At 40.8% G+C, this 24,664-nt stretch overlaps 1 protein-coding gene across 2 annotated transcripts in view; it reads right to left on the bottom strand.

Annotated features, from left to right (window-relative positions):
• Positions 1-24,664, bottom strand: part of LOC138104775 (PHD finger protein 21A-like) — a 93,735-nt gene that overhangs the window by 19,439 nt on the left and 49,632 nt on the right. The gene's annotated exons all lie outside the window — the stretch shown is intronic.

The raw sequence follows: 24,664 nt of genomic DNA, 5'->3' as shown, positions 1-24,664 counted from the left end.
TAAAGCTTTATGAGAAAAAAAATCACACCACTGTGCTAGAGATATAAACAGAGAATTCAGTAATCGATATATTGATTAAAAGATGCCTTGTGAATTTTTTTTTTAAACTCTAGACTTGAATCTGTTCCTTCCACTCTGGAGACCAAGATTTCCTTTGTGCATTATTTTATATTTATTGTTTCAGAAACATGCATCTAGTGAGACAGTGCATTTTGCAAATGATGCAATATAAAGACTTCACTTTTCTGCCTTATTTAGACAAAAAGTAATGTAAATTCTAATTTTCTCATCTCATGCACAATGTCACTCTGCTCTGTGCTCCAGGTCCCAGATTACACTCACACTTAAATCTCACCATCTGATCTCCCACTGGAGAAACCTACACTAGAACTGGAAATTGTTTCACAATTTAAATGTGCTGTGTTCCTCTAATGATACTATCAGAGACTATTTTAACACACTCATTTTATGCCTTTTAGCACCACTTTGACACCAAGTAATCAAAAAAGTACATGACTTGGGGACAAAGCTAAATTAGTGGCAACTGATCCAAACCAAAAAATGAAAAAAAAAACCCTGCTGTCTCTGAATCACAATTCACTCATGCATGCAAGGTAACAACAGATTGATTACTTTTTGGCCTCTTGGCACATTTACAGTTAAATTGCTTCATTTGTAATGGAATCAATATTTCTAATTATGTCAATTACAGTATTAAAAATATAATCATCTACAGTGGAAGTGAAACAACAACATAACCCAGTATTCTGGATCTATTCCAGTAAAGTTTTCAGCTCAAAATAAATTCTTTATGCAAATAAAGAAATAGAAGCACAACAGTGTTGGGTCCCAGGGACCTTATGCAGTCATCTCACTCCAGCTTGGAGGCAGGCTCAAATCCATCCCAGTAGATCCAGACATTCCCAACAGGTGTTTGTTCAACCCAGTCACTGAAAGATTAAGTCTACAGTCACATTTAAATAACTGACACTTTTTAATACCCATTAAAGTAAATCTACCACCTTTTTCACCTCTGCTTCTGAACTGATATCCCTAATTTCCCATGTTCTAGAAAGTCTTTTTTATTGCTGTAACTTAAGAAGCCACTGATTTCTAAATGCTAAAATGTACAGAAGCACTTGCGTGTGTGATGATGCAGGAGACAGTTATGGAGAACTCTGGGCTCCATCACGGGATTGCTGTCTCATGGAACACCTTGGTGTATATAGAGCCTGACAGCACTTTTCCATGCATCTTTCACCCTGCAGGCAAGAAATGGATGATACGTCTTGATGGTTCCACCACAAGTGGTTTCACTGTAGGTGATGTATGGCCAAGGACTGAGAAAATCAGCTTGACCGCACAGTATCTACAGAGGATTGACTGAAGGGGTTGGTTATGGGGCTGTCTATAGTCTTCCCAGTGTAAAAGCTGGAGTTCAGAAAATTAGCCTGAGAAGCACATGAGCGTGAGCATATTGTGGAGCAAGGTCATACTGCCAGAACCAGAGAAACTGCAGATACAGGTGAAGAAAAATACCATCAGAGAGCAAACCACACCAAGGCACAGGGATCCCTGACTTGCTAAGTAATATCCAAGAGCAGAAAGAGAACTGAACCAAGGGGAAAAAAATTGTATGTATTCATTATTTTGCCAAAACCTGTATATTTCTAAAGCTAGTTAAAAGATAAATGCTTTTGTGATCCTTACAAAATTGACGTTTACTGCTTTTTACAATGACAAATTCCTTAAGAGAGAAATAGTAAACAAGGTGTTCAATGCCCCCAACTCTCCTGGAAACACAGATAGGAAATATATGCACTCAGCACGGAAGAAAATTAAAACATACTTACGTAATGGTAAGGGAATTTACCAGTCTGCTGGGAAAAAATGGGTATTCATTTGTAAAACTTTCCCCTGTCCAGCCCAGTGCTTTTTCAATCCTGCAGCATTTTGACCATGGATTACAATGATGGGCTGATTGTGGAAATGCACCCCCATAAACCCAAAATTGGTAAGTTTTGTATCCCTTACAGTTGTGGAGGAGAGCAGTTACATACTGGATTTAGTGTCAAATCTACACCTGGCTCACTGATGCCTCACACTCTGTGTCCACATCACTAGAATTCAAAATGAAGATCCATCCAAGGGACTGATCCCACATAGCCTGATGGGGAAACACTTGGCTTGGTATAATTATTTTCACAACATATAGATTAATCTGAGTACTTAAATTCTGCTTGCAAGTGCCTAACTAACATTACTTGACTGCAGAATTTCTAATTACAAGTATTACCATTTCTAGTCTCCCGAACCTCTGCCTGCTGTGTCTGCATCTGAGTCATCACATTAAAGGCCCTCTGTTACCTCAGTGCATTCTTCTCAGGTGTTCAAATATTAATAAACTAGAATAACAAAACTGGAGGATAACAGTAAGTCTGAGTAGGGTGATAATAAATTTCAGTTTAAATTTAAGGCTTTTTACTAGTGGGGGACACCTGAAAACTAATTTGGGCTTAACATAGGCAGCTATCTGAAAGTACTGAGATTTTCTGATCAGACAACAAAGAACTGAAGCTGGAGGAAAGCAAGCAAGCAAGGAAGGAAGGAAGAAAGCAAAAGGAACAGGGAGGGAGGGAAGGAAAGGAAGGATTGGGAAGGAAAGGAAGGAAAGGGAAGGAAAGGGAAGGAAAGGAAGGAAAGGGAGGAAAGGAAGGGAGGAAGGTAGGGAGGGAGGGAGGAAGGAAAGGAAAGGAAGGAAGGAGGGAAGGAAGGAGGGAAGGAAGGAAGGAAGGAAGGAAGGAAGGAAGGAAGGAAGGAAGGAAGGAAGGAAGGAAGGAAGGAAGGAAGGAAGGAAGGAAGGAAGGAAGGAAGGAAGGAAGGAAGGAAGGAAGGAAGGAAGGAAGGAAGGAAGGAAGGAAGGAAGGAAGGAAGGAAGGAAGGAAGGAAGGAAGGAAGGAAGGAAGGAAGGAAGGAAGGAAGGAAGGAAGGAAGGAAGGAAGGAAGGAAGGAAGGTCACCAACAAATTTGGATTAAACATAGAGACTAGAGTGCCACTAAAATAAATAAAACATACCCCCAATAATTGAGCTCCTTGCTCTTTGCCAGCCTTTGGAGGGGTCTGCATACCACTCAAGAGACACTCACACCAGCTTTTAGGTACTTCCAAACCCAAGAGACAATGAAGTGATATGGAACAGAAAGCATAAAGTACTTTTGAATTTGTGACGGTAAAGCCTTATGGTATGAAAATGCAGTAAGGGAAATGCAATCCAACTCTGGCACAAATCAATAGAATCTAACTGCAGGGAGAATATTAATGTTATTACACAGTTAATCCATGGCTGAATTTGTCTTAGTGAATTGTTAATGTTCTTTCTAAAACAAACAGGCCAGGTAATTTTGCTCCTTTTTTACCTTGACAAGCTCCTTTCATTACATCTCCACAGCTCTCTGAAAAAAGATGCACCATGACTAATTTTTAAATCTATAAAGCAAAAAACCTATACAGTGGGGAAGAGGAACAGCAGAAAATAATACTTCACATGAGTAAAAATACAGCCTGCCAAGAGGAAAAATGTTTTAATATGTCAATGCTGGGTTGTGGATTTGGAGTGCCAAAATTATTAAGGTCAGAATGCTGCAGTGAGTGGCAGGTGTAACATCCACGCAGTGTACACTCATGCACCTCCCTGTATACAGCACTGATCAAAGGCATCCTTGAGAGGGCACATAACAATGAGATTGTCCTTCAAAGAGGAAAGAAGAGAACTTGTGAAAAGGAACTGGCCAAATCCTCCATTATCAACAAGAGAGAAATGCCTGATCCTTTGATGACACACCTACTTGAACTGGGAGGGAACTGAGAGGTTCTGCAGTGCCTCTGTGTTGCAGACACCTTAGGAACAATGCTTCCACTTCTACTCCCCACCTGCAGAACTCAAGGTGACCCAGCCACCTCTGGGGACAGGCAACACTGGATAAAAACATACCTACTTGCTTGTCCTGACCCTGCTTCAGTCCTCACTGAAGTGATTTCAAACACTGGAACCGCATATTCAGTCACTAAAGCAGCTTTACACAAATCATACCTGGGGCCTCATCCTGGACTAACCCTGGGTGCTGCCTTTAGGAACCACCCATCTTGCAGCTGACAACCCAAGAGAGGAAGTTCAGTCCAGAAGATGAGGAAACTGACCTCTGGTGATGTCAGAGAAGGAGGAAAACTGGGGGGAAATATCAGTCTGTGTAATTTCATTTGTCCTCATGCACCCTGTTAATATACAATTACTGAATGGGAGGGATAAGGTAAGGCTGTTTTGACATGTTTTAATTGGGCACATCTGTAACTAAATAAAGCTTTAGGTATTCTTTGAGTTGACCTTGGAGTTCTCAGTTTTATTGGTCCTGTTTTCTAAAAGCAATATCATGACTTCAAGATTACTCACACATGCTTTCAAGATTTAAACCACTTTACTATTCTCATCTGTAAAGGAATAACAGAGGGAGAAAATTTACATTTCAAAATTCTTGATAAAAACAGTGAATACATCCAAATTCCATCATCATCATCATCATCATCATCATCATCATCATCATCATCATATTAATAATAATGTCTACTGGTGTCCCTCCTGTCCCCTATCTCATTTCTTTCCTCTGCCTGTAAGATCTAACATTGTCGCAGGTGTATAACATATTCCAGCTCACGCAAACAAAAGGAGCACAAAGAATACAAAGAAAAAGTACACAGAAGTTTTAAATCATTATTCACAAATAACCCTAGCAAATCATCTTCCAAATGTGCTTGATTTTCACCGGCACTTTGTTTGCCTATTATGCCAGGTGGATTTTTGGGTTTTTGTCCTCCAATTGTTATTAGAGAGTAACATGGACACTGCTGTTCAACATTTACACTGCATTGTCTTCCCCTGATATATTCCTCTTCCTTCTCTCTTTTCCCACTTCACATCACTCTTTGTTCTGCCTGTGCCAAGGGCCCAGGCACACAAAAACCCAGTGGGACATGCCTGGAGGCAATAAGGATGGCAGTAAAACAGCAGGGCTCTGTGTAGTAAAGTCTGTTGCAAAGTATATTGCTTACCCAGGTGCCACTTGGATTGGCTCAGAGAATTCCTCTCTCATCCTAAAGAAATCTCACTTAAGACTAAGCCACCTGGCTCTCAGGAAGCTCCCAAAACTCACCCATTGCCACTTCGGACTGAAATTTGATGGAATTTGCTTTGATAATGAAAAGAGGCTTGAACTCCAATATAACAGTCTTTTAATAAGGTTTGAAGACCTTTTTGATTATTTACAGAGGGTGGTAAAGCAGCCCTTTGTATAAAAGAAACATCTTTTCTAAGTGCCCAATTTTAACTAACAATGCCTGCAATACCACTACATGCTCTTAAAACCTTAATTCAAAGCAACAGAGCTTTTCCTGTTTGTGCAGTCCTCAAATTTTCCCATGCAACTGTGAACATCAGGACTATATATTCAAGCATAGCAAGAATATGACAAGCCTCCTCAGACCTGAGCCTCTTGCTACCTCTCCCACACCCCTCAGGTCATGCTGAAAGCCATTGATCTAGTTATATTCTTTTCCATGGAGAAGTGGAAGCACTAGTCACCATAAAGCACCAGTAATAAACAGTCCTAATGATGCCCATTTCTTCCTGGAATCCCAAAGAATTTCTGAACCACTAATGAATTATATCACACCTCTTCCTTTATAAAGTACCCAGTTATTACTATGATTATTACTTCTGTAGATGACACAGAAAACTAGGCTTGGGAATATCAACAGAGACAATGCATAGGCTAAGATGTATGTCTTTGACAAAACATGTCCTGAATAGCTACTGAATCAAGCAGGATTTGGCACTGTGTAGCCATACATGTGTTTTCCAGCCTAGTAGAAAAAGTTGGTGTCAGAGGCAGGAACTGAGCCAAGACTACTGAGAAGTTAATTTATATGAAGTACACTATAGAAAATGGATCTGGAAACATAAAATATACAGTGGAAATAAAAATATCCAGTGGAAGACATTATTGAACTAAGGATACTTTTGCAAGACTGTTTCACTCACAGACAGATTTGGGAATTATAAAACTCTTCAAGTTAAGTGAATGGATGGAGCTGTGTCAGGGGAGGTTTAGGCTGGATATCAGGAAAAGGTTCTTCCCCCAGAGGGTGGTGAGGTGCTGAACAGGCTCCCCAGGGAATGGTCACGGCCCCAAGGTTGCCAGAGTTCCAGGACCATTTGGACATTGCTCTCAGGCATAGGGTGGGGTTGTTGGGGTGTCCTGGGCAGGGCCAGGAACTGGACTCAATTATTTTGATGGGTCGCTTCCAGCTCAGGATATTCTGTGATTCCATAATTTTAATAAATCTCAAGTGGGATAAATTCTGCCAATGTATCTTAACTAAGGCAAAGGATCAGAAGAAATAAACTGAAATTCACTCCAACTTCTTTTCTAGACCCTTTTGAGTTATTTACATATTGTCCTGAAAGGATCTTTAAACATCTGTGCTTTCCCTGCCTTAAGTCAGAAGGCTAATGAGTGAAAGCTGATTTTTCTACTGTTATGCAAAATCAGAGATGATTCTGGGCTCTAGTTGGATATACAAGTGTGTGAATTACAACAGTCCCGTTCTCGATCACATGCATAACAACACAGCTTCTATTAACGTCACTGGAAAGACAAATGAGCTTGGAAAAGGAGTGTTTTCTTCAGCCAAAATAAGATCATGTAAATCTACTGCCTATAATAGCTATAAGCAAAGCAACACCAGTGGAGGATCTGTTACTTTAGATGTTCAAAATTACAACTGAAATAATACCTGCACAGCCATTTAAAAAGTAAAATATCTTACATGATTTTAAAGCTGTTTTTTTCTACTTGCTCCTTGCTGCCTAAAAAGTGCAGCTACATTGCCCTGACTGTCTTTGAGAGGCTCCATGGCTACAGTCACTTTGTGTTTGGAGCTAAAGACACAGCAGCACATGCTGACCTCTTTGTTTCCCACTGTCAGATTTTCAAAACTTAGCCATATTAATTTCTGCTAGTTAAACTGGAATATTTAATAAAACCTGTGCTAGCAGCTGTAAAGCCTGCATGCTGAGGAGGGGGAGGAGAGACTTGTTGGCAGCTGGCACTTTTATTACGAGGCATTCAAAAAACCTGACAGATAATGCACTTTCCTAAGACACTACATGCCTTCAGAAGAAATTGTAATAGCTAATGAGGTTTGGGCTTGCTTGTACATTATATTCTCTGCTTTCCAGGGAAATGGATGCAGCATTTGATATATCCTCTTTATGCAACATGAATTCAGATGGTGGCTGACAGGGTAGATTTGGAAGTAAGATTTATCTCAAAGTATGTTTCCATGTTTACACACTCAGCATCATTTTTCATATCCACCTTTAACCATTATTTCTCTTTAGCAGTTGAAGTCGGGTTCTTAATTGTATGAAATTTTTCATTGTAATGAAAGGAAACACAAAGATCCTTGTGAACACACATTTATAACTTATTTACAATGTGTTTTGAGAGTTCCAATAATTCATGGTGCTAACAGTGAAAGACTCCACACACTAGCTGTAGTATTAATACTTTGAAAAATTATTAGCCAAGCTAGGAATTTTATTACTTAACTTTTCATTTTAGATGCTCTCTGCTGGGATTTCACTATATCAATGCTTTCTTCACATTCTGACAATTTTTCTAACTAGCCTAAGATATTATTGTATTAGATAATGATTTACTCATTCTATTAAGCCTTGACACTAAATACTTTTAATGCTAAATTAGTCCTTTCTTAAAAGGACTTTCCTCTTGGTAGAGAAAAAAAACCCTGTTCCAATGAGAGACAAAAGATCTGAAAGAGAATATATGTATTAATTGTCCACCTTTTTCATGAAAGGAACACTTTACTTTTTTAATATGATGACAAGCTGCTTTTGAGGAAAAACTCAACAGAATCTATGCATCTGTAAGTTTTCCTGCCGAAGAGCATAATGTTGCAGGAAAGTCTAAATGCTTCTGAGTTTTGTTTCTAATGTAAAAAAGGACCAGTTGTGCTGTCAGCCAGGCCATAAGAAGTTAGAACTTCTTAACTTAGAAAGTTAGAAACTCTTAACATCCTGGACAAGCCCATCAGGTCCATATTTGCACTGGACTCAAGGCTGTGCTATAAAACCTATTTTTTTTTGTCCATAGTAAGCCTTGTTCAAGTATCACAATAAGCCAAGGGCCTAACATGCAGGAAGTTGGGTAGAGCTCAGCTGTGCTGTCACTGATAGGCAGGATTCTGTACACATTCTCAAAGACAAGGGCTTTAGCAAACATGGATCTAATGAAAGCACTATTTCCAATCAGTCTACTCTTTTTTAAATTAAAAACTCCTAAGTGCCATTGAGAACTTGCCTTGGTCTGAATGATTGGACTCATAAATGTTGATCATACTATTGTAGCCAGGTTCACTTGTGCTATAACTAAATACATGCTCCCTAATGAAATCAGTAAAAATCACAGTTATTTGTAAATTGTTTTCCTAAGTGACAGAAATAAGTGGCTACTTCAATTGCATTAATTTCATCACTTTCATGAGGAAAGTATTACTGGCTTCGTATTTCAGACTACTGGCATGTAGATTCACATTTCTTATCAAAGAACATAAGGGTCAGTAACTGTCTTAATCTAAAAAAACCAGAGAATGCTATGAAGTGTCTGGAAAGGTATTCATCTTCCTATGACATTAAGGTTTGGAAAGGAGGCTTTCATATCCTGATGTATAATTTCTACTTTTGAGTGATGGCTACCCAACAACAGATATCTGACCCTGCTCTTCGCTGGTTGATGATATAAAACATTGCTGCCAGACTGCTTGCATAATGAGATTTTATTTGAACACCAAATACCTGAAGGCCTAAGGACTCACATCCCCTTCAGCATATTTTGGCACGAACACCTTAAAATCAAGCACAAGAAACACAGATCTCCTGTACTTGTTCTTTGTATCCTCACATGGGATAGACACACCTGTAGCCATGACAAAGTAAGGGTATAAGATCTGATTTGTATAAAGTCAGACATACTATCAGAGAACAGAATCACATTATCAGCATTTAAGGATACTTAGTGTTTTCCACAGCACCTTGCTACTGTCCTCAACTTGAATAAATCAATACAACTCCACTGATACACCAATTTACACCTGTCAGTGCCCTGTTTACTCTCTTTTGATCAATTATCTCACAGAAACTTCTCACCTATAATTCTTACTTCTGATCCTGGTTTATCCTCACAACCATGAACATTTGATAATGCATGCTGACTAAATCAACAGATACTTTCACTAATTTATGATGAATTTAAGTCTGGTCTACCCACACAGAAATCACACTGATTTAACTAAATCAGTTTCTAAATCAATTTAGTTAAACTGGAGCAGCTTCCAAGTGAGAACACATGAATTGGTTTAAGAATAGCTAATATCATGTTAGCTTCATTCAGTTTAAAGAATGTCTGCACAACAGGATCGCAATGATTTTATCAAATTGATTTAGAAGCCAATTTATTTCAACGAGTACTATTTGTGTGTAGGCCAGGCTACAGAGACAAGTGCAAACTGCAAAATGCAACACTAATTGTTGGTATTAATGCTCTCAGAAAGCAAAGAAGGAATTAGTTTGAATAAAGTTTTCATTTGTTAATGAACAGCACACATGCAACAACAGTGTTTTGTTTACATGATAGTTTTCCCCAGGCAGCTGTTACACCATTAGTGATGAAATGTCATTGTTGTATTACAGTCATAGTGTGAAAATGTTAAAATGTAAATATATTTAAACATCTTGGGGATATTGTGATTATTGCTAATTTTTACTGCTATTGCAACATGGATGGAAACAAAACCCTTCACTTTCCATTTGCAACCTTTTTTTTCCCTTTCTTTCATTTTAGGTGTCTGAAGAATTTAATGCTTACTTATGTCAATAGGCATGCTAAGAAATTAGTCCTTTATTTTCAAGATAAAACCTACAGATTGGTTAATTCTGTGGTGATAAAAGATTGAGATGGCTCCCCCTCCATCCTAATCCTCCACAACCAGCTAAAGGCATCTGAGTATTGGTTGACAATGTGTGTAAACTGAACGATATTCAAAAGTTTCCAGTGCTAATTCCCAGGCAAAAGGCAGAACTCAAGTTTCCTGACATGAAGGCAGTCCCCTTAGTAAGAGTGACCTGAGTTTGAAGAGAGGGAAAATGCTGTTTGATCTGGAGGATATCAGAAAATAGCCAGATTAGAAAGCCCTCTTCTTTTCTTTTGGTCACTGGGAGGAAATCATGATGTCATCTATGAGAAAGAAGACATTTCTGTGAAACACTGCCCCACCATCCCCAGGCCTTCAACTCATTTCTTACCAGGAAATTGGAAGCGAGTGTAGAAAAACTAATTTTGTACCTCTTTCTCCATACTATACAGGAAGTCACTGAACAGTGATGATCAGAGGCCACTGAAGTGTAAATGTCACTTGAATGGCCTGGACAGATGGGTCTTATCATGGAGAGATTAGACTATGGCTCTGTGTCCTGGGGAGGGAGGTAGACATGAGTTGTGAGCACATGGAATGTCTCTAGGTTCAGAGAGAGAAGTGGGTCTTGCTCCTTGCTCAAGGTTCTCACCTCTCTTGCAGGAACTTTTTTGACTGCCACATTTAGAAAATGCAAGGCTTTCTCAACAAGCTCTAGGACAGTCTTAGAGATGAACAGCTCTTCCCATCAGTCACAGCATTCCCTCTCTCCTTTCCACCGGCCTCTCTTGTTCCTCCTCTCAGGCACTGTATCTTTCCAAATATTCTTTTTGATGCAAGTCAGGTGCCAAGGCTGTTTCCTTCATCCCCTGCACCTCCCAGGCACTTATCCCAGGATCTGCAGTATTTGTGGCTGCCATGTGTCTTGAATGCTCAATATACTCTGCTGTCCTGCTGCTTTTCAAGGATCTGATTAATTACTTAAAGTTTACAAAGCATGTTGAGAATGAAAGGAACTCTAATATCAATGGTAAGTACCATGGTTATTTACTTCTCTGGCTTTCCTCTCTTTGTCCTAATAAGACGGAAATTGGTGGCCACCTGAATTTTGATCTATAAACAAAAAGTTGCATTTGGCCTGTGGAATTCAGCAGCATGGGACACACACACTCAGTGTACTGTCACACTGAGGAGGCTCACATTTAGTTTCTGTCATCATATTCTCATGTGGTGGCCAAGACTATTTCCAGATAGGCACAACATTTCAGTGACATGAATTTAACAACTAAATGCTGCTGCTGGTTTTAGAACTATTGTTTTCACACTTGACTGAGGACAAGAATTAATTCCATGCTCCTGAGGGACTGGTTGAAGAGGACACGCAGGTCCCCACCAGCACACAAAAGCAAGCCTTGGTCCAAACAGCCTTCAAAGCAACTGAAACAATGTGAAAGACTTAGGGATGAGTCAGCGAGGTACAACACAGTTTTACTATCACCAAGAACAAGGAAGACAGAAAACAACATGAAAGAGCTTTTAAAAGAACTTAAAGAAACTCTCACTTCTCTATGAACACCTTGACCTAGGAAGGGCAGCTGAGGGGATTAAAAAGATTCCTACCCAAAAAGGCAGTGTCCTCATCAGAAAAAGACAATGTAGTTTATTTATGCTGCTTAGTTCTTGTTCCCAAGCACACCAGCCTGCAATCCCTATGTGAAACACCAAAGCCACAGGAACTTCTCCATGATTGCCATGATGACTTTTACTTATCTGGGAATTACACTAAGTTTACATTTCTTTTCACAGCATTTAGTACAAAGAATATGTAATGCACTTCATCTAAGAAATACTCTTTCTCCAAATTTCAGTCTTACTCCAAGGCTTTCCAAACATAGGATTAAAGAGAGATGTTACCCCTTGGAAAATGAATGCTTTCCTTGAGGCTATAAATGAGAATTTCCTTAAACCAACTCAGCTTTGAGCTTCCTAGGTAGTCTGGCCAAGTTTCCTGATAGCTGCTGAATGAGTGGGAAAATGTCAACTTTCAATAAAAAAAAACCAAAACAATAACAAATGGATCCTAAATACACAGCAGACTGCAACACAGGTGCCAACATTAGCAATAAGTGAATGAACTATGTTTTCACATTTCAAGGTACTGCCTGCTACAGTTTTCCTGTAAGCGTAAGATGTGATTAGCAGGTAGGGCTGGTCTTGCTGAGTTCAGTTATAAGAAGAACACAAATAAGTTTGGTATTACTGCACATGCAATGCACACTCAGCTTCCTTAGAGCCCAAAGCCTTACCTGTTCCAGCCATAAATCGCTCCCCTGGCACCATACTTAGACCCAGGGCTGTGAAAATATACACAGACAGTCCTTGACTACCTCTAAGATGTTTCACAATTTAAGTTCAACAAGAGTTTCAGTCTGTAGTATTCCAGAATAAGCTCTTCTGAATCAGATGGAAAGCCATGTTCCAAATGTATCTTTAAAGAACCCAGTTAAAACTCCTGCTGCGGGAGGGTTGACATTTTGCACCATTAAATGCACTTGTCTTTTAAGAAGTTCCAGGCAATACAGATGAAATTCAGAGTTCTATCTGCATGAGGGTAAGGAGGATGCAGGCATTTAGGGGACTCTTCTGTTTGATTATGAGCACAGTGAAGTTCCTAAATCACAAGTGCTTGTGGATTTGTAGTGTAGAGTTGCATCTGTCCTTGGTAATTGGGAACAGAAGTCCATCTGCCAGAATGTGTTTGGTAAATCTCTTTGCAGGCTGCCATTTTGTAAACCCTTGGTGACCCCTCCCTAAAACCATTTGTAGAACCTTCCAGCTGTTCCTTTCTCTGACTCATCTTCCAGTTATCCTTAAGGAGAGAGTGGAAAGGAGGAGAAGATCCTTGTACATACACACATATGTATGCATGTGCAGCCATGAGGAAGATGAGGGGATCAAGAAGGCATCCCTTTAACAAAGCAGCCTGGCCTTGTTCTGGTGAAGAAATGCCCAGGCAGCAAATCCCACCTGCCACGGGGACTCTGCTGCAGCAGAAACACAACCAGCACTCTGCCTTTTCCCCATTATGCTTCCCCTTCCTCTTCACTTCATTCCTTCTAGAGCTGTCCAGCTTGAGAATTCATCCTCTGGGCTGAAGAAGAATAAAATGCATGCAGGGAAGTAAAAGACACAAAATCTCAGTGAACAACTTTCCAAGAATGAATTGGTACAAAATTCCGCTCTTAAGTACATGAATATTAAAGGACACACTGGAAGATGCTATGATTCTTTCTGAACACTTCAATAAATAAGCATGGATTTCCTTTTCCCACTTCAGAGTGGTCTTTATTAACTTTTTAAACATTTTAATTGTTTCTGTTTCATCTAAGAGGAATCTTATAGTGGAAGAAAACTGTTTGGCTGGGTTTTCCTTGAGTAATTCTCAATGGGAATTCTCATTAGAGATCTGACCTTATACTTCAAAAATTGCAAGGGAAGAAGTATAATTAATTAGTCACATTATTTTTCCTTCAGCATATTTTAAAAATTAGCAACTGGAGAATGAAGGAGATGGGGCCTCATCCTGCACCCCTTTCACACAATAGCTGTTGCAGTAATGACTCTGGGAATGAAGACAGGGAGAGTGGAATCAGACCCTTAAGCATAAGACAGGCATAAGCTGTCTTATGATCAAGCCTCTTGCTGTTGTATCCTGAGCACTCATTCGCCATTGAAGTCAGTGGGAACAATTGAGGCATTTTATGGGTACCAGATTGAAAATGATCAGTGTTTTACGGCACGTGGACTTAACTTAGCAGCTGGCAGCCCTCCTAAGAGCACAGGGCACTGGCTCCCACCGTGAACACACTAGCTCCATGCCTGCTCAATGCTACTGATTTGAATTGTGCATCCTATCATCTTACTCCAGGGTAACAGAGCTGAGAAGCTGGTCCTGAATATCTAATCCACAAGCAACTGTACTTCAAGTATCTCTTTATTTGCATTTCTATCCTAGGCATCATTTATCATGAGAACTATTCAGTACACAGGATTTTAGAGTTTTATGCTCCTGACATTTCACCATTCCAGTAACTACCTCTCAAACCATGACTGAGATTTTTGATCTGAGCCTCAAGACTCAGTTGTGCTGTCTGTTCACTCCTAGCTCACATGTACAGAAACACCTTCTATCCTTCAAAAATCATCAGTTTTGAGATCTCCAACTGTAATTTCATTCTCACTACTATTACACAGATAGAATACAACTTCATGGCAAAAAAAACCAAACAAAAAAACCCCCAAACAAACAACAAACACAACACAAAAAGGTTTGCAACAGTCATCCACATTGAACAAAATACCCTGTGTGAAGATAATAAAAGAAAGATTAATCTAAAGTCATCGTTTCAGAATGTCTGAATCTAGCTATCTACTATAAAGAAAAGAAGACTGACAACAACAACCGCAATGAAATATTGTAATTATCTACTTTTTCCTCCTCTCTCTGGTGGACCTGTTTTATATTTTCTTTCTTGACACTAGCAGCTTTATTAACGATTTTGAGGAAACACACATTTGTTGACTGAGATTCATATCTGGCCAACTATTAAAATGCAAAAAATTGTTACAGAATTTTTAAAAAATCTATTTCCTCTGAGAAACAGGAAGACAAGGCTTCAGATTATATTAATAAGTGTAATGCCATTCACTCAAAAAGAATTGCATAATTTACACCAGATCAGGATGTGCTTCACCATTTTAAATTAGGACCCTGGTTTATTTAATAACTTATTGCAGAGCTCCAAGATTACAAAGCCATTCTATCCTTATATTTTTCTATTTACAGATAAGCATGTTTCCTTAAAATAGCTTCAACTGTTACAGTTAAAATCCTAAAACCTGCTTAGGTCTAAAGTTATTACTTCCTGCCAGGAATGTCTGAAAGGAGTTGGAGTATTCATCTTCTTGAATAGGTTCCCTGGGAATAGATCAGTGTTTTTCCTCAACAGCATGCTTTCTGTGGTATTTGATGATCTTTGGCATTTTCAGCATTTCACACATAGCATCATTTTTAAGGAGTATCTCATTATACCCCAGCTTTAAAATGTTTGGAAAGGAGCAAGAGCCAGTTCTACCTTTACCCCAAAGACAAAGTGGTTTTTCTTCATTCTCTATCATCAATAAAGGTAGGATTTTTAAAGAAGCTGTTTAAAAGAAGACTATCAATATGAAGTCTTCAATTTGTTGGCTGTGTATCCTCAGCTATTTCAAAAGCTGGTTTTGCTTCTCTTCTCACAGATTGTTTTGTATATTTGGTCCTATGCTGTCTGGTCTTGGCTGCCACTCAGAATCATAGAATTGATTATGCTGGAAAAGATCTCTAAGATCATTGAGTCCAACTGTTTATAGAACACTGCCATGTTCACCACTAAACCATGTCCCCAAGTGCCACATCCACAGTTATAAGTACCTACTGAGATGGTGGCCGCACCACTGTCCTGAGGAGCCTGTTCAATGCTTGACAAACCTTTCCATGAAGAAATTTCTCCTAATATCCAATCTAAACCTCCTCTGGCACAGCTTGAGGCTGTTTCTTCTTGTCCTGTCCTTTGTTCCCTGGGAGCAGAGCCTGACCCCCCCAGCTGCCCCCTCCTGTCAAGGAGTTGTGGAGAGCGAGAAGGTCCCCCCCTTGAGCCTCCTTTTCTCCAGGCTGAGCCCCCTCAGCTGTTCCTCACATGATTTACTCTCTAGACCCTTCCCCAGCACTATTCCCTTCTCTGGACATGCTCTAGCCCCTCAGTGTCCTTCTTGTAGTGAGAGGCCCAGAACTGGACACAGGATTCAGGGTGTGGCCTCACCACTGCCCAACACAGGGGTCCTGGCCCTGTGGCCACACCGTAGCTAGCACAGCCCAGGTGCCACTGGCCTCTTGCCCACCTGGGCACACCTGGGCTCATGTCCAGGTGCTGACCCCAGGGCCTCTCCCAGATTTCCAGCTGCTCATCCTCCAGCCTGGAGCTGCAGGGGGTTGGTCTGACCTAAAGGCAGGACCCAACACTTGGCCTTGTTGAACCTCAGATCACTGGCCTCAGCCCATCCATCCAGCCTGTCCATATCTGCAGAGCCTTCCTGCCCTCCAGCAGATCAATACTTGTACCATTCCAGAATTCCTCTCAAACATTCAGCTGTCCATCCTACTGGAAACAAAAATCTCTTGTCTCCTACAAAGTCATAGTTCTAAGAAGTCATAAGACAGAAAAGGGTCTGAAGTTCAAACATTTCATGGCCAGCAGGGATTGTTTATTTTCACCTTCTACCATCTGAGCAAGCATCAGTCCCACTAAAGAATTCCTAGATCTGCTAAATAACTTCTGATTGGGCTCTGGCTCTAACTCCCAAGCAATTGGCACAAATTCATGGTTCCCTGGTTGCACTAGCAATCCACAGCTGCTCTGGAAATCATATGTCTGAAATGTGTTTTCAGCTTGAAAACAACAAGAAGTTTTTTATCTGCTGAAGCCCCAAAATGCTTAGGGCTCCTCATAGTAGGTGGGACAGTAAGGTATGGGGAGCACTGTCAAATAAAGTGATTTTTAGGAAGGTGTTCAGTCTCTAAGGCAATGTTCAGAGGTGTAAACACCTTATCCTGCAGTCAGAGTTGAAAGAGAGAGAAGTCTTTGCTCACAGAAGAGAGGGACCCAGAGTTTTGGGTTATTTGGCTATTGATGCACTCTGAACTGAAGTTCTCTCATCCTGCCAGATATGCTCCTGCTTCTCAGCTGTGGCTATTTGAAACTAGCTGCAGCCAATGACTGAACTGTTTGTCATCACCTTCCATGTATTTCACCATAATCCATGTATTTCAGACTAATGACAAAACTCAGCAGTCTCACTTTATGCAAATAAAGACAGTAAATGTATTTCATTGTGTTCTAATTCTATGGTAAGTTCATATTTTTAGTGCTTTATTTTCATATTCACTTTCTTTTCCTTTTAGGTGGTCTAATTTATTAATTCATCAACTGTCTTGAAACATAATCCAGCCACATTGCATTTCATTTAATGCAATTAAAATCCCTGAATATTTTCTGGAGGGAATGTTTCTCAAATGGAGTAGATCTTCCCTCTGGGAATTATTGAACAATTTGGAGCAATGTAATCCAGAGGAGAGCAGATTTACTGATGGGTAATTTTGTTTGTCGATACTTTTCCCATACAGAAGCTCTTTTCTGGGCAAGAAAAAATTCTAAAATCTTTACTCGGTCATTGAGTAAATCTTTCACTGAACTTGTTCCCCAAAGTCCTCAGTCTGTTGTTTCCTTCTCAATTTGCACTCAAGCAAATTCTCTAGGATTTCAAAGGCATTTCGGATAAATAAGGAAACAGTGAAATTCAGCACATGCAGGAGGCCAGTGCTCAACCTGATTCACCATGTCAGTCCACTTCCAGCCCTCAAATTCTATCTTAAATTGAAACTGAGTGGTGGATTTGAGGCCTATATTAAAGGCATATGAAACAAATATCATTAAGTTCCCTTAACTGAGGGACCATGATCAAATGAAATTTTAAAAAGATCATGAGCATTTATCCAAAGCCAAGGACTTTTGAGATACTCATCAGTACAGCAGAACACTGTAATATCACATCTACTAAGAGAGTTCAGATTATGCCATAAACAGAGGGTTTGGGCCTCAGTTGTATAATAATAAACATCAGGTTTAAGTTGTGAAGTACAGAGGGGAAAGAAGGTAAGATAAAAGATAAAGATGCACTAGTCATGCACTAGGTACATTTGTTCTGTCTCTGGCTTCCCTATTATGAGTCACCAGGTCATAAATGAGCTTCAAATGCAAATGTCAGAGCACAACTCTTTAGCTGACCTGTGGCTACCACCACACTCATAGACTGCAGCAACCAGAAGGCCCAACCCTGCTTTCATTAAAATGAGGACATTTTTATCCAAGATCATAAATGAACCAATAAAAATAAACCTCTTATACCAACATGCAGAAATCTGCAGCTTTTCAATTTGCTGCTCCAAATCAGGGCTTCCACAGTCTCTACTTACACTGCAAACAGATATTTGACAGGGTTACACTTTGTTTCTTGTCAGCCAGTAGCTGAATTGCTTTAACAGTAGATCTTTTCATTCCCAGGCATCAGAATGGCTGCTTTTGAAATTGCCTTACATTGTTTCATAGGTATAACCTGTTCTAGACAAGGAAGGCATATTCTAGACTACCACAGGTATGATTAGCGTATTATTTTTGTAGCCACTCAATTTTCAATCTACCATTTTCTCTACAGAACCTGGATTATCATTTTGAAAAAAAATCCAAGTTGTGCCATTGTGGTCAAACTCAAAAGTCCAACATGCAGAAGATTCAGTTAGACTGCTAAATATGGGGTAGGGGGACAGTCTGATCCATCTTTTCTTAGATGCATGAATTATTTACCTGTTACACTCATGAGCTTTCTGTCTTTCTATTTTATTCCTGCAGTTGTCACTGAGTTCCATTTAAATTGGAGCTGTCATTTCTAATGCCTACCTTTGCAAACATAATTCATTTAGTTAGCAAATTATCTACTGGGTCTTTTCAAACTTTTTTTCTCTCTAGGCTTATTAAACATTTGCCAGGAGCAGCTTTACAGAAAGCACACGACAGTTATTTGAAGATCTCAGATTCACATTCCTTATTTCATAACCCACCTGGGAAAACAGAAGTACAGACTTCATTTGGCACCTTTGCTCATAGACTGGGATGAGTTTCCCACACTGAACACTTCAGTGCACTCAATGGAACATGCAAAACTTTTCAGCATGGTACCTCCATGATAAACATATTAGTTTAATTGACACAAGGGGATAATGTTAAATATTACACTAGTTTTAACTAGCAGCATGTCACAGAATCATATAATCACCGAACTTTATGGGTTGGAAGAGACCTCTGAGATTGTTGAGTCCAGCCTGTGACCGATCCCCACCTTGTCAACCAGACCAGAACACTGAGTGCCACGTCTGGGCGTTCCTTGGACTCCTCTAGGGAAGGGGACCACCTCTCTGGGCAGCCCCCACCAATGCCCAACAAGCCTTTTCATGAAGAAATTCCTCCTGATGTCCAACCTGAACCTCCCCTGACACAGCTTGAGGCTATTTCCTCTCATCCTGTTCCTTGTCCCTTGTTCGCCATGAGCAGAGCCTACCACCCACCTGGCTGCACCCTCCTGTCAGGGAGTTGTGGAGAGCCAGAAGGTCTCCCTTGAACCTCTTTTCTCCAGGCTGAGCCCCCCCAGCTCCCTCAGCTGCTCCTGGTGCTCCAGACCCTTCCCCAGCTCCATTTCCTTCTCTGGACACTCTCCAGCTCCTGAACACAGGATTTGCAATGCGGCTTCACCAGTGCCCAGCACAGGTGAACAAGCACTGCTTGCCACTTCATCCACCAGCGAGTGTGTAAACTTCAGTCTAAAGAGGATGTGGAGGGCCTGAATTTGAGGTCCTTAATATTGTCTAAACCAGGCACAATTCTGCTGAATTTGCTGCCAGGGTGGTACATGAAAGACTATCCCTAGAATACAGGGCTACAGTTATAAAACACTTCCCAAACCCATCCCAAAGGCCAGATTCTGCCACTGGAAAGAGCAAAATTGGAAGCTCAGGTGCAGACACAACTTCCAGAGAAATGTGCCAACACAGCACCAGACCTACCTGGCCTGAGCCTTGTGTGAAACAGCTTTGGGTCTCCACAAAGTAGAACTCCCTGTTTGGGAGACACCACATGCAGGACACCATGAGCACAAGATCAAGATGGCTGCTTTGATTGCAGCAACCTACTTGTGCTCAGTCCAGCAGGTCCAGCCACGTGAGGTTGTGTTTTGTGCCAGTGGCACCTTGCTGTCTACCACCAGCAAACTGTACAAATCAGCCTCCTGTGCAGCAGTGGGGCTGGAGGAACCTCCTTGTGTCTTACAGACCTTGGGATGGCAGGTGGGAGCAGCTACAGTCAAACTGCAAACCCCAATGTGGGATTTGTTTCCACCTCTCTCACCGACAGGTGATCCCACCCTCAAAAGAGCAAAGTAGAGAACTTTCCATATCAGGTCACTTTGCTGGATATATGAATAGAGATGGAAAATCAGTCTGCAGCTATTCCTTTGCAAAATACAAACCAAAACTAAAGGTAGCAACTGGGCTAGTGGCAACCAAATTTAACTCAATGCTGACTCCAAGGAATACCAGTGTCACTGTCCACTCAAGAGCCAGTTGCCTTTTACTTTCACTGTAATTTCTCATGGATTGAGAGCACATAGCAAAAATACTACAGACCTAATGGCCTAGCCTTAAAACCCTCTGGATGGTGTATAGCAATGCAGACTGCCTGTAATTACATTCAACACCAAATCATAGGTCGTTTAACACAGAGACCTCACTAATTGTATTGAATTCATCCCAATCTTTTCTGTGTAGCTGAAGACTGGACTCCTATGGAAGCATGCAAAGAGATGTCAGGAATTGACCACCTAGAACTGAAAATCTTACTTGCAGGAGAAAACAATTAAATACTGCAGCCCAGTTTAAAACCCAGAAGGCGTAAAATGGTTCTGTTTGCCTTTAAACAGCTCTTTCTGTGCTTGCCTGTACATGACAGCCACTTTTTCAATTTAACCATCTTAGAGCAGACTTCATCATACAAAGTAATGATGGCATTCACCTGCAGAGAGCTGCTAGTTTGAATGCAGTGCTGAGAGACCATTTATTTCATAAAGAAATGTGAATGCAAGGGAGAAAAATGTCAGCATCATGCAAACAAGAACCTTTGTCTGTTCCACGCTCCAGAAATATCCATTCAAATAGAAGGACAAGAAGATTTAAAAAAATAAGTTCAATTAAAAAAATTCTATCTGATCTCTGGGCTTTAAGCATGGCATAAGATGAAGTTCCTATTCTTTGTAAAGAATGTCCTTTGCTGTCCCTTAGAAATCCAACAATTCTGAAAGAGCAAAAACTGGGAAATGATTGTGAACATGACTTGTTTGGATGCTAAATAGTGCTGAGCACCTAAAATGCCACTGATTTCACTGGAAGATTAAAGGCTCAGAACTCCATGGGAACTAGGCTTTTTCCTTTTTAAATGAGAGACCACTTCCCAAGAAACAACAAAGATTTCTGCTAAGGAGGTGGGGGGTTTAAGGGGGTTGGCAAAGTAGGAAGCAAAAAGGAAAAAGAGAAGACTGTGTGTATATCTGAGCTGCCAATCATACTATTCCAGGGAAAACCAACAGGGCCTTTTACTTTCTAAGCTAAGCTTGAGGAGACTACATAGTTAATGGGAGCTACACCTGGCTCCTGGGCACAGCTGTCCAGTGGCAGAGCACAGGCTCTCAGAAAAGCACCGATTCCCTTGGCTAGCTCAGACAAATATTTCTGTTGGAAGGAGTCAGGTTGCATGTCATGTAGACAGACTACTGAGGACCCCAAATCCTGCCATGTTACCAGGGGGAAGCCTGCAACAACAGCTGTTCCCAACAGCTTTGTTATAAATGTATGAAGTGGAAGTCCTGACACAGAAACCCAAGATGAAGTCAACTCCTTTATTCTGTCAAGTAGTTATTTTTCTCATTATTCAACACTTAACAGGGATGACAAGATTAAATAGTCACTCATCTTCTGTGCCATTATACCTCCTGTATGATTGCTTCAAATTAAATCTAACAGTCAATGAAATAGTCAATATTTAATTTACTCATTGCATGTGGCGATTTAGCTCCAGTTATGATATCATTTAGTGACAGAAATATTGGTATTTATCACTTTTTATGACTCTTCAGAAGATATGGGGTTCCTTCATTAGGCAAAATGTCCATGCAGCTTTAAGTCATGTGTCACTCTCAAAGTGTGGATTTTGAACACCAGGGACCAGTTCCTTTTCCCTGCTTTCCTGGGTGCTTGCAAGGGGACTGTGTGAGTTTCCAGAGACCCAGTAAGGTAATTGTGACACTTCTATTTTTCTAGGAGCACCCACGGCCTATCTAGTGGTGCAGAACATTTGGATTCAGGAGAACCTGATATACCAGTGACAGTCCAGGGCAATTAGTGTTAATTCCCACTCCTTTGACCTCGCTGCTTACTTACATAAAAGGCATTACACAGATAGAGGGGGGCCAACCAGAAACATTTTGGTGACATTTATTTCTGCCTTTTTGACCACACAAGAGTTCATCAACTGAAGACAGATATTTTTTGCCCTATTTCTAGAGGAGAAAACAAGCAGCAATGTTATAGCTCCCTTTTAATGGTCATGCTACAATCTTTTGCTTTTTGTTAGCACTGTTTGAGGTGAACAAAAATATGCACTTCAACTCCCTGATGAGACAGACCATTGAAACCCATTCCCCCTGAAAAACAGGGCTTCTCCATATATCAGCAAATACTGAAATATAGGAAACCTCATTACTATCCTGCCATGGACAGCTCAGCTTTCGCTTAAAGGTCAGAAATTAGAAAGAAATGGCACAACTAGGCTGAGTATTCAACTATCTCTCATTCCTTATGCTGAGAGGGAACTGAGGGCCAAGTCTGCCTTTAATCGCCACACAACTCAAAGGAATACTTGCTTGTATAAAGACCTGCATTGAAGCAGGAGGTGAGTGAGGAAGTATTTGGAGGAGAGGGGGAGGCAAGTGAGCACCCACTGAAAGTTGGAACAGAGCATCAGCAGGTGAGCACAAAGACTTCAGCCCTTCTCCCCATGAAAAGCTACAGAAGCTCATCTGTGGTTTGGGACCAAGGCAGCTTTGGAGGCGTATGCCTCTGGATGGCTTCTTCCACTCCTTAGTTTGCTGGGAATTTCTGCCCGCAGAAAAATGCAGCAGAGTTGTTCCTCCATTGTCCTGCTCAGGGTTCCTCCAACCATCTGCACATCCCTCCCTCCTTGATCCCCACTGACTGCAGCCACGGCTTCCAAATACAGATGTGAGCACGCAAAAAAGTGTTCCCTCCACCTGCTTGCACAGCCAGAAACAGCTCAGCCCCAAGACAACAGTACAACCTGTGCAATTACACAGTTGATACAGGAAGTTTTATGAAATGTACTTTTGTTTCCTGTAAGAGGTTTAGTGAAAAATCTGCTTTTAGATTAATTTGAGTAACAATTTGCTTTGTTAATCATGTGTTTGCACATACTTGTTTGGAAATCCATGTGTTGTGTATGCCATTGCAGAGCACAGAGTTATCATACTTTGCTTTCTGTTAATGTGTAAAGATCTGGTTGAAAGACAGGCACACTTAACAAAAATATCTCTGAAATTTTGTTTCCATTTTCCAACACAATCCCTTCAATCCATTGGTCCTGTCACAGGCATTTGTGCCAAACAAGAAACTTTTCTGGTCTTCATTTAGAAATTTCTCTCTTCAAATTTTTGAACCAGACCAGAAGTGGTTCTAATCTTTATTAAATTGATATAGTGGAATAACAAGCTTGATATTGCAAAGATTTTATGCTTCACAACACCAGAGGATTCTAATAGATTTTATGGTGCATTGAATTTCCAGATCTAAACACAGACTGATTATCACTGGGGGGGGGGGCATACTGCAGAATAAGGGAGAAAGAGATTTTGTAGCCATATGCTCATCCTCATAAAGCTGCACAGTCAATTAATGAGTAATTTCATATTTGTAGCTATTTGAAAATAAGATTGTGCCCATAGCTGAAGAACCTTCTTTCTGCTTAGAGATCAATTTTTATTTACTTGCATGGGAGTCCCTATAAATCCTGGGTTTGTTGTTTACATTTATGTGTGTGTTAATGATCCCATGTGGAAACCCCAACTCTGACAATGGAGAGCCAGATTGGATCTTTGCCCCAAGCGCCATGGATACTCCTCAGCATCAGTGCTGGAAGAGAATCAAATCTCAGCCTCCCCTTCACTGCTAGTAATTTGCTGCTGATCTATGGCAGCAGTAAATCACAATGCACCAGCCCCACTGCCTGAGCACGTTGGGTGACCCAGGAAAGCCCCACTCCTCCATCCATCTGATCACGGCCACAGGAAGAGACGGGAGGAGGTGCACCACACCTGCATGGCTGGTTAGAAGCACTGCTCCATGGATTTGTAGGTCAAGTGATGATTTAGCAAGGGTTTGCTCTACATTTATCACGTGTGCATTTCCAACCTGACCTGGTGCTGGCCCACAGGTTGTCTGCATGTTTACATTCACTGTACCACTGGCTGAGTTCTGTCACCTCAAACTGCTCCAACATGCACCCATACTTTGCAAATGGTTGGAAAATCCCTCAGCAAGTCCTGAGGCAAGCAAATGCTGCACAGAAGTGTAGGAGATGTGAAGACAGTTGGGCAGAAGAGTGCTTTGAGGATAGTGAGCTGTAATTTATCAGCCAGCTCTTCTACCTTCTAGCCACGGATAACAAGAAAATCCCCACTGTGAGGAGAGCACAAGTCTCCAAGCAGAAACTGTGTGCCTTTGGTTAGGAAAAGCACGAGGGCTGGGAAAGCAGCAGCAGTAACCTGCTCAGCCGGTGAGAGGCCCCATGCCCTGTGTGGGTCAATCCCACACAAGACTTTACTTTGTCTGCCTTCAACTCCCTCACCCTGCTC

This window comes from Aphelocoma coerulescens, chromosome 1A, assembly GCF_041296385.1.
Source record: "Aphelocoma coerulescens isolate FSJ_1873_10779 chromosome 1A, UR_Acoe_1.0, whole genome shotgun sequence".
In the NCBI taxonomy this organism is placed as follows: Eukaryota; Metazoa; Chordata; class Aves; order Passeriformes; family Corvidae; genus Aphelocoma; species Aphelocoma coerulescens.
The sequence above is the reverse complement of the archived record's forward strand: the minus strand, read 5'-3'. Positions and strand labels throughout refer to the sequence as shown.